An 11084-nucleotide genomic window follows, 5' to 3' on the forward strand; every position below is an offset into this window, starting at 1 on the left:
ATTAGTATAATGCAGGAAGATCATTTAGAAGGTCTGGCAGTCATCTTGTTATAATGAAATAAGGGCTGGAAGTGTTGCAATTTTGATCAGACATTCCAGGAACCCGTCAATGCTAAGACGAAGGAAAAATGCTACTAAAGTACCAAAAAGGAAAAGAGTTATAAGATTCTTTCAGAGATACTTATTTATACATCTTCTTTGAAACATACAACATTTTCTCTCTCCAGGTAGGGAGGAATTGAAGCAGACTTCTCTGGTTCCATGATATTTGTCAAGAGTAGCAGTTACATGAAATGGAATCTCTTAACACTCTTTCCTTTTTATCATTTGTATTTTGTATCATTGAAATGGATCAGCTTACAGTACTTGAGAGAATTCATGAACTCTTCACCCCAACAAAACTGTAGAGTCAGTTTTTGGACAGAAAAGATCTCTTCCCTGAGTTAAACATTCCCAGAAGCTCTTGGTCTCTTAAACATTTTGATAAACATTTATAACACTTTGGAATCTTTCATCAGTAACTTTCAAATATCACAATCTCTACTAGCAACAAGGACATTTTTTTTTCTTCATGATTTATTGGTATCTCTCAGCTCCAGAATCATCCAAGACATATCTTCATGAAATATGCAGTCTCTGAATTTATCACATAGTTGATACTTTTCATCAATCTTACCTTTCAAATTGGTAGTCTCCGTTAAGACTTATTTTAATGATAAACAGTAAGACATGCCAATCTTCCTATTAGTTACCTTATATGTATTGAATATTAAGGTGTTGATCATCATTTATACAATGATCAATCATATTTCATTATAATTACTATCATTTAGTGCAGCTCGACGTCAGACTGCCCACTGGATACTGTATACAAATCAACATCTGAATATAGTTGTGTGCATTTTAGGCATTTAAATGAAAGTATTATAGCAGCAAAGTAAATGCAACCTACTTCAATTTATTTTGATTTTTTCCCACTAATCTGTGAAGTCCTATTTGGAAGCATCATGGTATAATACAGAGAGCACTGACTTTGGAATGGTGTAGTCATGTATTAATAATTATATGGCCTTGTGCACATTATTTAAATGCCCTGGTGTACTTGCTGTGAGGGTGCATAGAGCAAGGCTCTGGAAATGGAACACAAAGAAGATAGAACCTGGCTCAAGAGTGCTTAGAGTCTAATGAGAGTGGAGAGTGCACATGTAGTAAGCAGAAACTCAGAAGATTGTTGAAATTAAATGAGTTAATGTGCATCCAGTGTACAGAATAACAAAGACAAAGATGTAAATATTGGTTCTCCCTTTTCAAATGTTTCCTATTTGATTTCTTTCAGCAGACCTGATTCTGTGTAGTGATAATTTGGTATAATTCCAAATTGCCTTGGTAAGTGGAGTTTTGCTGAACACAAAATCTTATTTTGGTCAAGGTTTGAATATGACCTGTTCTATCTATGCATTCTCCTTAATATGCAACTTGGGTTTCACCATAGAGAAGCAGTTTTTCAAATACTTAATAGAATTTAACAAATTTTACTTGAGTTTAACAAATTAATCTGCTTTTCTTTTGAATGTAATTCAAGGGAATGAAGAACAGGCATCACCTCAGATGTATTAAATTATTAGCTGGCACAATTTTTGAGAATATCTGTATAACTATACAAGGTGTTCATAATACTTAAAGAATCTTAATTTTCTAGTAAGAAAATTCCAGTAGAAAGTAAACTGCTCATTTTTAAAAATTTTACTTAAATGTTTCAAGCTATTATGGTCTGTTAAATTTCATCTCATACCCCAAATGAAAACCAAATGGGCCACCAGCAAATCAATGATCAAGGAATTTGAATGCCCATGGTAGCATTTTATATGCTATTAAAAGACAAAAACTTTATGCCCTTTAGCTGACCTATCAGTCCCTACCTTCCTGTCTCCCTCTCTCCCATCTCCAGTGCCCTTAGGTTTGCTCTCTTCTTCTGAAAGTTCAACATATTGTTGTGACCTTTTCTTTCTTTCTTACTATTCGTAATAATGAATATGCTAATAATAAAAAAACGTTTAGAAAAATATTAACAACAACAGCAAAAATAAATAAATAAAATCCTACAGGATAATAGGATTGTTATTGGCAAGAAAGCAGCACTCAGAGAGTTAGAGAGTCAGAAGTTTATTACGCTAGCAGGCCCTCAGATGAACTCCTATTCTGAAAATCTGGAGCCCCGACCCAAGTCTCACAAGGCTTTTTATAGGCAGGTTGGGCGGGCTCTTTAAGTTTCAGTTTCTAAGCATATATCTTAAGCAGGCAGTTGTTGGTGTCAGTTTCTCGGAATTCACGTGACTTGAGCAGGTATGTAAGCAGGGTTACAGAAGCTGATTATTAACTGGGCTGACTTCTGGGAGCCCTGGTAGATAAGCAGTTAGCCACAGACGTGCTGCATAAGCACAAAATAATTTTTAATCTAGAGTTTTTTCCAACAGGATGAAACAAGTTATTTTCATTTTCATCTTTAATTTCCTTAACTCTTCAAGAAGCATAAGCTGGAGTTATTTCTCTATTCAAAATGCTGATAAGTTGGAAATACATTTTCAGTGTTACTAAATGAGTGATCAGTTAAGTATAAACTCTCAGTGACTAGTGTAAACAAACCTACCCAACTAAAATCAGAATGAGTTATAAAAATTAAAAAAAGACAAAACTATTTTCTCTCAAGAGATTTGCTGTAATTTAATATTATGAACTATTTTTTTAATTCAAAGACCTCTCCCAGTAGGATATAATCTTTGAAGAGTTTTCCCCGCTACTTGCTTATTTGTCACTTGGACTAGAAGTGTGCCTAGGCCCCAAAGGAGCTAGACATATATTAATACAAAATATAGCCATATTTATATTCTTAAGGTGACTTACTAGCAATATCTTAAGGGCTGAGCTTCTGGACTCTTGATAATGTCCAGTAAAAAGTAAATAAGAGTAGAATTGCCTGCATTTTTGTGCTGAGCATTTAGTTTTCCTCTCTAAAGGGTTATCACTCAGACTCACAATTTTAAAAATTGTGTGTATTTTCACACAAACCAAGCAACTTTTCAGGAGAGAAATCTGACATTTATTTTCTTAGCCAAATGATCAAATTCAGCATTTCCAACATGATGGGATAAAATGTCTTTCTTTACCGCTGAATGTGATATGTTGAGAAGCTTACAACATCACATGTATAATATTGTGGCAAAAAAATTTTGAACTGAATCTGCCTATCAGAAAACAATTCAAATTGCAGCTCGTACTCTTAAAAAAGTCAATAACATAAAAGACAAAAAGGATTGGTGAACTGATTAGATTAGAGGAGACTAAGGAAGTATGACAGCTAAACCCAATGTGTGATTTATGATTAATTTCTGGATAAGAAAAAATGAAAATAGCTGTTAAAAGACAATATTAGAACAAATGGAAAAATTTGAATATGGGCTGTATCTTAGATACTAGGGTTTTTTTTTTTTTTTTAATCACTGTTAATTTTCCTGAGTGTGATCATTGCATTGTGGTTATGTAGGAGAATGCTTTCTTTCTTTGGAGATGCACACTGAAGTATTTAGAGATGAAGTGTCAAAGTCTGAGTAGCTCTCAGATAGTTGAAGAAAAATATGCATGTATACAGAGAGATAAAGCAAACGAGGAAAATGTTAAAACTGGTGAATCCAGGGGAACAGCAAACAAATGTTCAATGCATTATTCTTACAACTCTTTTGAATGTGTGAAAATTTTCAAAATAAAAAATTTGGAAAATGTATATGCATATCAGAGAAAATTAGATTGGGTAAACAACATAAAGAGTAGTGTGAGTCCAGTTGTTATGAATCATATCAGACTCAATTATGACAAATATTTTTTAATGTTACCCTTACTCTCTGGATGAAATCTATAGATAGTATATCCTACTTACACATACTATCTAAAAATTCAATGCAGTTCCCTAACTGAAACATAAAAGAGAACAAAAGATCACATTCTTCAATAGGTTAATTATTGGATATGACTGCACTGTTAGAATAATTCTCCCACAAATTTCCAGAATTTCCCCCAGGGGGTGGTACTGTCTCTGCTGTGAACAGCTGCGTTAACTGCTGGTACAGCAGGGATATTACCCTAAGGCATCACTGAGATTTAAACATGACTATATGTATTTGCTGAATGGGTGAAGAGGCCCATTAGATGCCAGTCTGTATGCATTAATTTGCCTTCATATTCTGAGTTTTGGGCTATATTGGGAAGGAGAATTAGAGGGTCAATGATTTACAGATGAAGCTCAGAACGGGCTATGGAGTGTCTGTTTTCACACTTGGTTCCCCCAGATTTTGTTTCATCTCCACAAAGGAATGAGATCCTAGGTAAAAGCTGAAGAAGCTGTTTTTTTCCAGGGTTTCAGAGGGAGATGTAGATGCCAATATGTTAATTATGTATTGATATGTTGGCAATACAGCTGAATGCAATTTATTGTGTCTCCCTGGTTTCTTAAAATTATACAAATAGAGGAAGTTTTTTTCATGCCCCTGCATGAAACTTGGCAGGCCCGTAGCTTTTCTGATTAGTTAGGTAACACGTTACCTAATGTTACATGTTACCTAATTGGAAGTAACTCTAAGTTGCCCTGATTCAGTAATTTAAAGTATTCAGTCCAATGTATTAGAAAACACTTCATTCCAAGGTAGATTTTCATTTCCTTCCTCTTCTCCAGTTAGGGCCAGCAGAGGGTGGGACCCTGTCCTTTCTGAAGAGGGTGTGGTTGATGTGTTTCTCTTCAATCTATTTTTTCCTGTCCTTCACTAGCAACTCTTATTTCTGAGTGCTCCAGAGGGAGTTGGAAGTGGGAAAGGGGGCCAGAGAGTCTCACTGAATAGGTCTTATGATTCCTTCAGGCTCTCTGGGTCTGTCAGATGCTGAACGTTGACTGTCCTGTGGCTGCTTTCATGGCATCTTGGAAGTCTCCCTGCCTGTCCCACCAAAAGTCATCTCCACAGGCTAGGAGTGAGGGCAGTAGAGTTGCACTTTGACCCTCCTCCTTTGGGGAATGGCAGTTCTCACTGCACTCAGGGGCTCTCTCCAAATAAATATTTTCACAAATCTTCTCTGACTCTCTACTGCCTTGATTCTTTTATGTCCTTGATGTGACTTTAGAGTTGTGTAAATTCCTTTCAAAGTCTACATCTTGTTCCGACCCCTCACTTTGTGGAAACTCTCAAGTTAAGATTTCATTCTCCTTAGGTTCCCAGGTAAAGGTGCGGTGCAGCAAAGGAGCTAGAGGTGGTGAAGTTTTACAATCTAAATTTGCCTTTAGATTCCATGACTAGCTTTGTGATCTTGGACAAGTCTCTTATGTGCTTTTAAAATAAAGGTAACATATATTAATAGGGTTGTTGGAAGTAAATCGTTTAGGCTGGAACATATGAGTGCTAAGTGACTTGTAATTATTATTGTTATCCTTTCTGTTTCTGTGTAGAACAAAGTGCTGCTCTGACAGTGTCAGGGCTGGAAGATTTGGGAACACCAGAATGTATTTCCTTGGAATGGATATCAGGATTCTCATGGTAAGGACCCCAAACTGTAGCAATGGGGAGACACCCTCTGTGGCCTTAAAGGTAGCAAACATCAACCAGGGGACTGGGGCAGTAGAGGTGATAGGATGGACTGTGAATATCTGTTAGATGCCCCTAGAGATAAAACCAGGTGAGACTTTGCAGGAGCAGAAGTCCTGCATGACCCTGCTCTGGGAAATTCCAGTGAAATCTATGTTATTACCGATAAGGTGAGCCCGTCATTTCCACAGCTAGTGATGCAAAATGAAGAGCGGAACTTATCAGAGTTCATAGGATGTAGAATTACATTTTCTCTTGTTAAGGGAGAAATACTGAAATGGTTATAATGGTTTCAGCTGCAAGTAGAAGACTACCCAACTAACAGTGACTTGTGAAATAAAGACTTATCTAACACAAAAAGAAGTCTGGGAGTAGATACAACCTGTATTGGTTCACTGACTGGATGATGTTGTGGTCAGCCTCTCTAGTTCTTTTAGCCTTACATTTTGGTCACAAAATAGTTTCTGCCTTTCCAAGCATCAAGTCTTCATTGAAAGCAGGAAAAAATGGGAACAGTTGGTGTCAGTCACATCTGTCCTTTCATCAAGAAAGCTCAAGTTTTCTAGGACCACTCCCTACCCTACCCTCTGCTTACATCTTATTCATCAGGATGGTGTCACAAGGCCACCACTACTAGCTATAAGGGAGGTTGGGACAGCCTCTCTTGTGGGGTTGGGCAAGAGTGCAGGAGCTTGGAACAGGTGTTAGGCGATTGACAGAGTCTGCCACAGATGCCATCACCTTCATGTGGGCGTGAACATCATTCTGGATACTTCAGAAGACCAAAAGCTCAGCAAATCCAGACAGACTTCAGAAATTCTTCCAGAACTTAGAGAAATATAGATAAAAACCATGAGAAGAAAATTAACTTGGAGTAGATTTAGAATTTTGAATTTAAAAATTCTAGAAGAAAAGACTGAGGCAGATGGAGACAACAATCAATTAAATAGTGACACAAGTTCTCTGAACTGAAGCCAGATCATCAGATCAAAAGAGCTAACCAAGTATGAGGGAAAATTGCTGAATGTCAGCCCATAGTTGATACTTTTGAATTTCACATTTTAAGGAAGAAAGTTTAAAATCACCCAGGCTGAGGAAAGTATGATGTCAATAAAGGAAGAAGAATCGTGTAGGCATCTGACTTCTCCACAATATTATATGTTCTAAAACTGTGGAACAACAGCTACAGATTTTGAGGGGAAATTATTGATTCAGAAGTTTCTAAACTCAGAGCTTCACAAACAATTCTCATATATGCAAGGCTTTTAAGTAGTTTACTCACATACTTTAATGAAAAAAATTACTCCAAAAATTTTTTCAAGTTGAGCAAGAAATGCACCAAAAAAGGCCAATGAAAGACATAATCACTAAAAGAGTTTATGTCTAACAAACTGTTTTGAATTTTGGTTTTAAAATTTATCATATTACTTGAATATGTAAAGTATGGAGTGGGAGGATTGTAAAAGGGAGGAAATAAATCAGTTAAATTTTTAATCTTTCACCAGTAAATAGATAAATAATGGAATATAATTATTAATGTGGTGTCCACAGGCTCTCTCCTCTCCCCTAGCCCACATTTGAGAACACCATTCTGTTTGCCAGATTTTCCCCTGCCCTATGTTACTGCCAAACTAGTTCCTCTATTTTGGTGACATATAATTGCAAGATGTGCAGAAGGAAATGTTCAGGGATGCGGAAGGAGTAGGTTATGGGCTTGGAGAAATGAGGAAGATAGGAGTGGTTAAAAGTTGCTTAATATGGGGGTGGATACATTTAAGGATTTTTTTTCTCCTTTGTTGTTGGAGTGGGTGAGTAAGAAGCTCTGGAGAATGTAGGAGATTAGAAGACTCAACAGAAGAGAAAGAGAGATTCAAGATGTGTTCATGGGGGTTAAGCATCAGAACTTCTTTATATCCTTTGAAAGATGGAAGTAGAGGATGAAAGTCCTTTCTTAAGACTGTTGAGTCTTAAAACACACTTAACATTCTGATGAACTTTGCTTTATGATGCTGCACAGAGAATAAACCTCAAGGATTACAGCTTCAATAGGGTTATACCTGGGGGTCTTGTCTAGAATTGTGGACTGAATTTAAGTGCAGCTCTCAGCTGAAATTTAGAATAAAGTCATTGCTTTGTCACCCGAATGAAGAGCATGTCATTACCATGACTAACAGCCTTTATGATAATAGTGGAAAGAGGAGGAGCTACAATGGCAATTGAGGTAACACCAGAAACATCATGGTGGACATGCTGAAATCTGAGTTGTAAATGATGTTTAACTTGGAAATAGAGGTGCCAGCTGCAGATCTAAACTTACATGGTGCTATGCGAGTTCACTAAATTTAAAAAGTCTAAAGGAATCTTAAAGTGAAATGAAAATCATATTTTACTTCAATATCCAGAGGTACCTAGTTTCTCAAGCACTTAATTAGACTCTTGTGGATCCTTAGAGGAAGCCAAAGTGATATCTGAACAACTCAGACCTCAACTGACCAACTCTCATGCCATGACTGGCTCACCTGGGGGCATGGCAATGGCCGTGTAGGCAGTATTTAGAATCACTGATAGGCTGTTTTTCAGAAATGGAAAGTAATGTGTCAGAGACTGAAGAAAATGACTTTGTATTATGGGTAGAAAAAGTTCAAAGATGAACAGTATTCAGGATCACAGGTGTTTCCACCCTAAGGCTCCATATGGATAGAAAGAACTGAGCTTTGTGTATAAGTTGGCTCAGAAAGGATGACCATTGAACAGTGTTTGTAAAACTCAATATTGTCCAGAGATTGGGCCACATCGGTCATCACTTCAGTAGGGTTACATGTACTATTTTATTTGGGATGTTGGTATGGAAGAGTATGTTCAATGATTTTTTAAAAAATATTAAGAAAATTATAAGATAAGAAATGCTGGTAGAGTCATTCTTGCTAGCTCTGTTGGAAAATTCCTGGAGTAGACTTTGATTTGACATCAGCTAATTCTCTGTAAATATTGATACCCACTGGAGTCATCATGAGAAGAAACCAGAGAAAGAAAACAGTAACTATAAATGTCAGGAAGGCAGAACAAATAAGAAAATCTGTGGAAGCTGTAGGATGCTCTTTTGACCTCACATCCATGGGATCTGGTCCACCTCACAAGAGGGCAGTAAGTGGTAACCACATGGAAGAGGGTAGAGAACACATAGGAGATTTTCTTGAGACCAATAATACTTAAAATATTACATGGTGTCAGTTTTAATTTGTATTAGTGCTCCCTCCTATATAATATGAGGTTACTTCAAAATGTTCATGGACAGATTCATATTATCTTTGAATTCTATTTTTCTATGAACTTTTGGGGGGGGGGTTGTTTGTTTTTTGGCAGCTGGCTGGTATGGGGATACAAATCCTTGATCTTGGAGTTGTCAGCACCATGCTCTCCCAAATAAGTTAAAGTACATGGCCAGCCCTCCATGAACTTTTTGAAGTACCCTCATATATATTGACAGAAATGGCAATATGAAATTCTAAAAATATAATGAAATAGAACTTCAATATGAAATTCTAAAAACAGAATTTCAAAATGAAATTCTAGATGCAGTCCTGCTCAAGCCCACTGTCACCCAGGCACACCAGTAGGCAACCACAGGAGGGACCTGGCAAGCACTGGACCAGCAGGTAGCCAGCTGGAGTGGGAGCCCATTCAGAGAACCAGGCTCCATGACCACCAGTCTCTGGAGCAGCACCCTCCTTCCACTAGTGTCTGACACAGGCAATGGGCGAAGTATGACTGCAGCATTGCCTGAGGAAACCCTGCCACAGGTGCCCACACCTGTGCCCTCTGGTCTGTGTAGTCATTGCTGTCATGGCTGCTGCTGCCTTGGAGCACCCAGCACAAAGTAGCATGTTCTGTGGAGAACAGCAGAAGTCAGTCACTAAGAGCAACATATCCAAAGATAGAAGAATCAGGGCTGATGGCAACAGCATGCCCAGTGACCTCACCAGCCATGGGAAAGCTACCTGCCTACCTGATTGATGGCACCAGTGGTCCCTGCTGCTGCTGCAGACATCAGTGCTGCATGAGTGGTCTGCGACAGACACTGCCACAGCAACTGTTGCCACCAGGGCATCTCACTGTCACAACAGCAGCCACTTCTGCCTTATAGGTAGCCCACTGACCACTTGATGGGATTGACAGAATGAGAGTCACCAGTGGAGTCCAGAAAAGAGGTGAGTGAGAACAGACCTGCAACACAGTGGCCCAACCATGAGGGCAATTACACTGCCATATGAGGTAGCATATCAGGGGGGTGGGAGCTATGTGTGCAGCCCACAGGACTGCCTTGATCTTGGGAGAGACACATGCAGAACTCCACAAGAGTACAGAAACCCAGGTTGCCCAAATAGAGTAAGGAAGAAAATTCCAAATCACCACCAACTCATCCCCAAACCAGGGTAAGCAAGGTCTGAGGAGGAACCTCTGCCTATAGGAAAGAGGAAAGAGAAAACCTGCCAAGGGTCACCAGTTCAAACTGAAGAGCTCAAGTATATCACAGAGCACCCACCAGGGTCATGGGGCACTAGCTGGAGTGCCAACAGGCCTGCCCAGGGTCACCCACTCCAGCCAAAGAGTGACAGGGCAACAAAGAGACACAGGATTTAATCCACACTCTAGACCAAATGGACTTGGCAGATATATTCAGAACATTTCACCCAACAGCTAAAGAATACACTTTCTTCTCATCAGCTCATGGTACATTCTCCAGTACAGACCACATATTAGGTCACAAATCTAGACTCAGCAAATTTTTAAAAATCGAAATCATTCCAACTATCTTTTTGGACCATAATGGACTAAAACTGGAAGTAAACAACAGGTAAAATGCTGGAAGCTATACAAGTGCATGGAAACTAAATAATAGGCTCCTGAATGACTTATGGGTTCAAGAAGAAATTAAACAGGAAATCAAAAAATTTCTAGAAACTAATGAAAATAATGATACATCATATGAAAACCTGTGGGATATTGCAAAAGCAGTTCTAAGAGGCAAATTTATTGTAGTAAATGCATATATCAAAAGAATGGAAAGACTTCAAATAAATGACCTAACACTATGCCTCAAAGAACTTGAAAAACAGCAACAATCCAAACCTAAAGGTAGTAGACAGAAAGAAATAATTAAGATCAGAGCAGAACTAAATGAAATAGGTACCCAATAGAAAAGAGCAACAAAACTAAAAGTTGGTTTTTCGAGAAGATAAATAAAAAAGACACACCATTAACTAGGTTAACAAAAAAAGGAGAGAGAAGACGCAAATAACAAAAATCAGAAATGAAAAGGGAGACCTCATAACTGATATCACAGAAATACAAAGAATCATTAGAGACTTTTATAAACAACTGTATGACAGCAAATATGAAAATCTGGAAGATATGGATAAATTTCTAGATACATATAAACTACCAACACTGAGCCAAGAAGAG

The sequence above is a fragment of the Cynocephalus volans genome, chromosome 4 (genome assembly GCF_027409185.1).
Source record: "Cynocephalus volans isolate mCynVol1 chromosome 4, mCynVol1.pri, whole genome shotgun sequence".
In the NCBI taxonomy this organism is placed as follows: domain Eukaryota; kingdom Metazoa; phylum Chordata; class Mammalia; order Dermoptera; family Cynocephalidae; genus Cynocephalus; species Cynocephalus volans.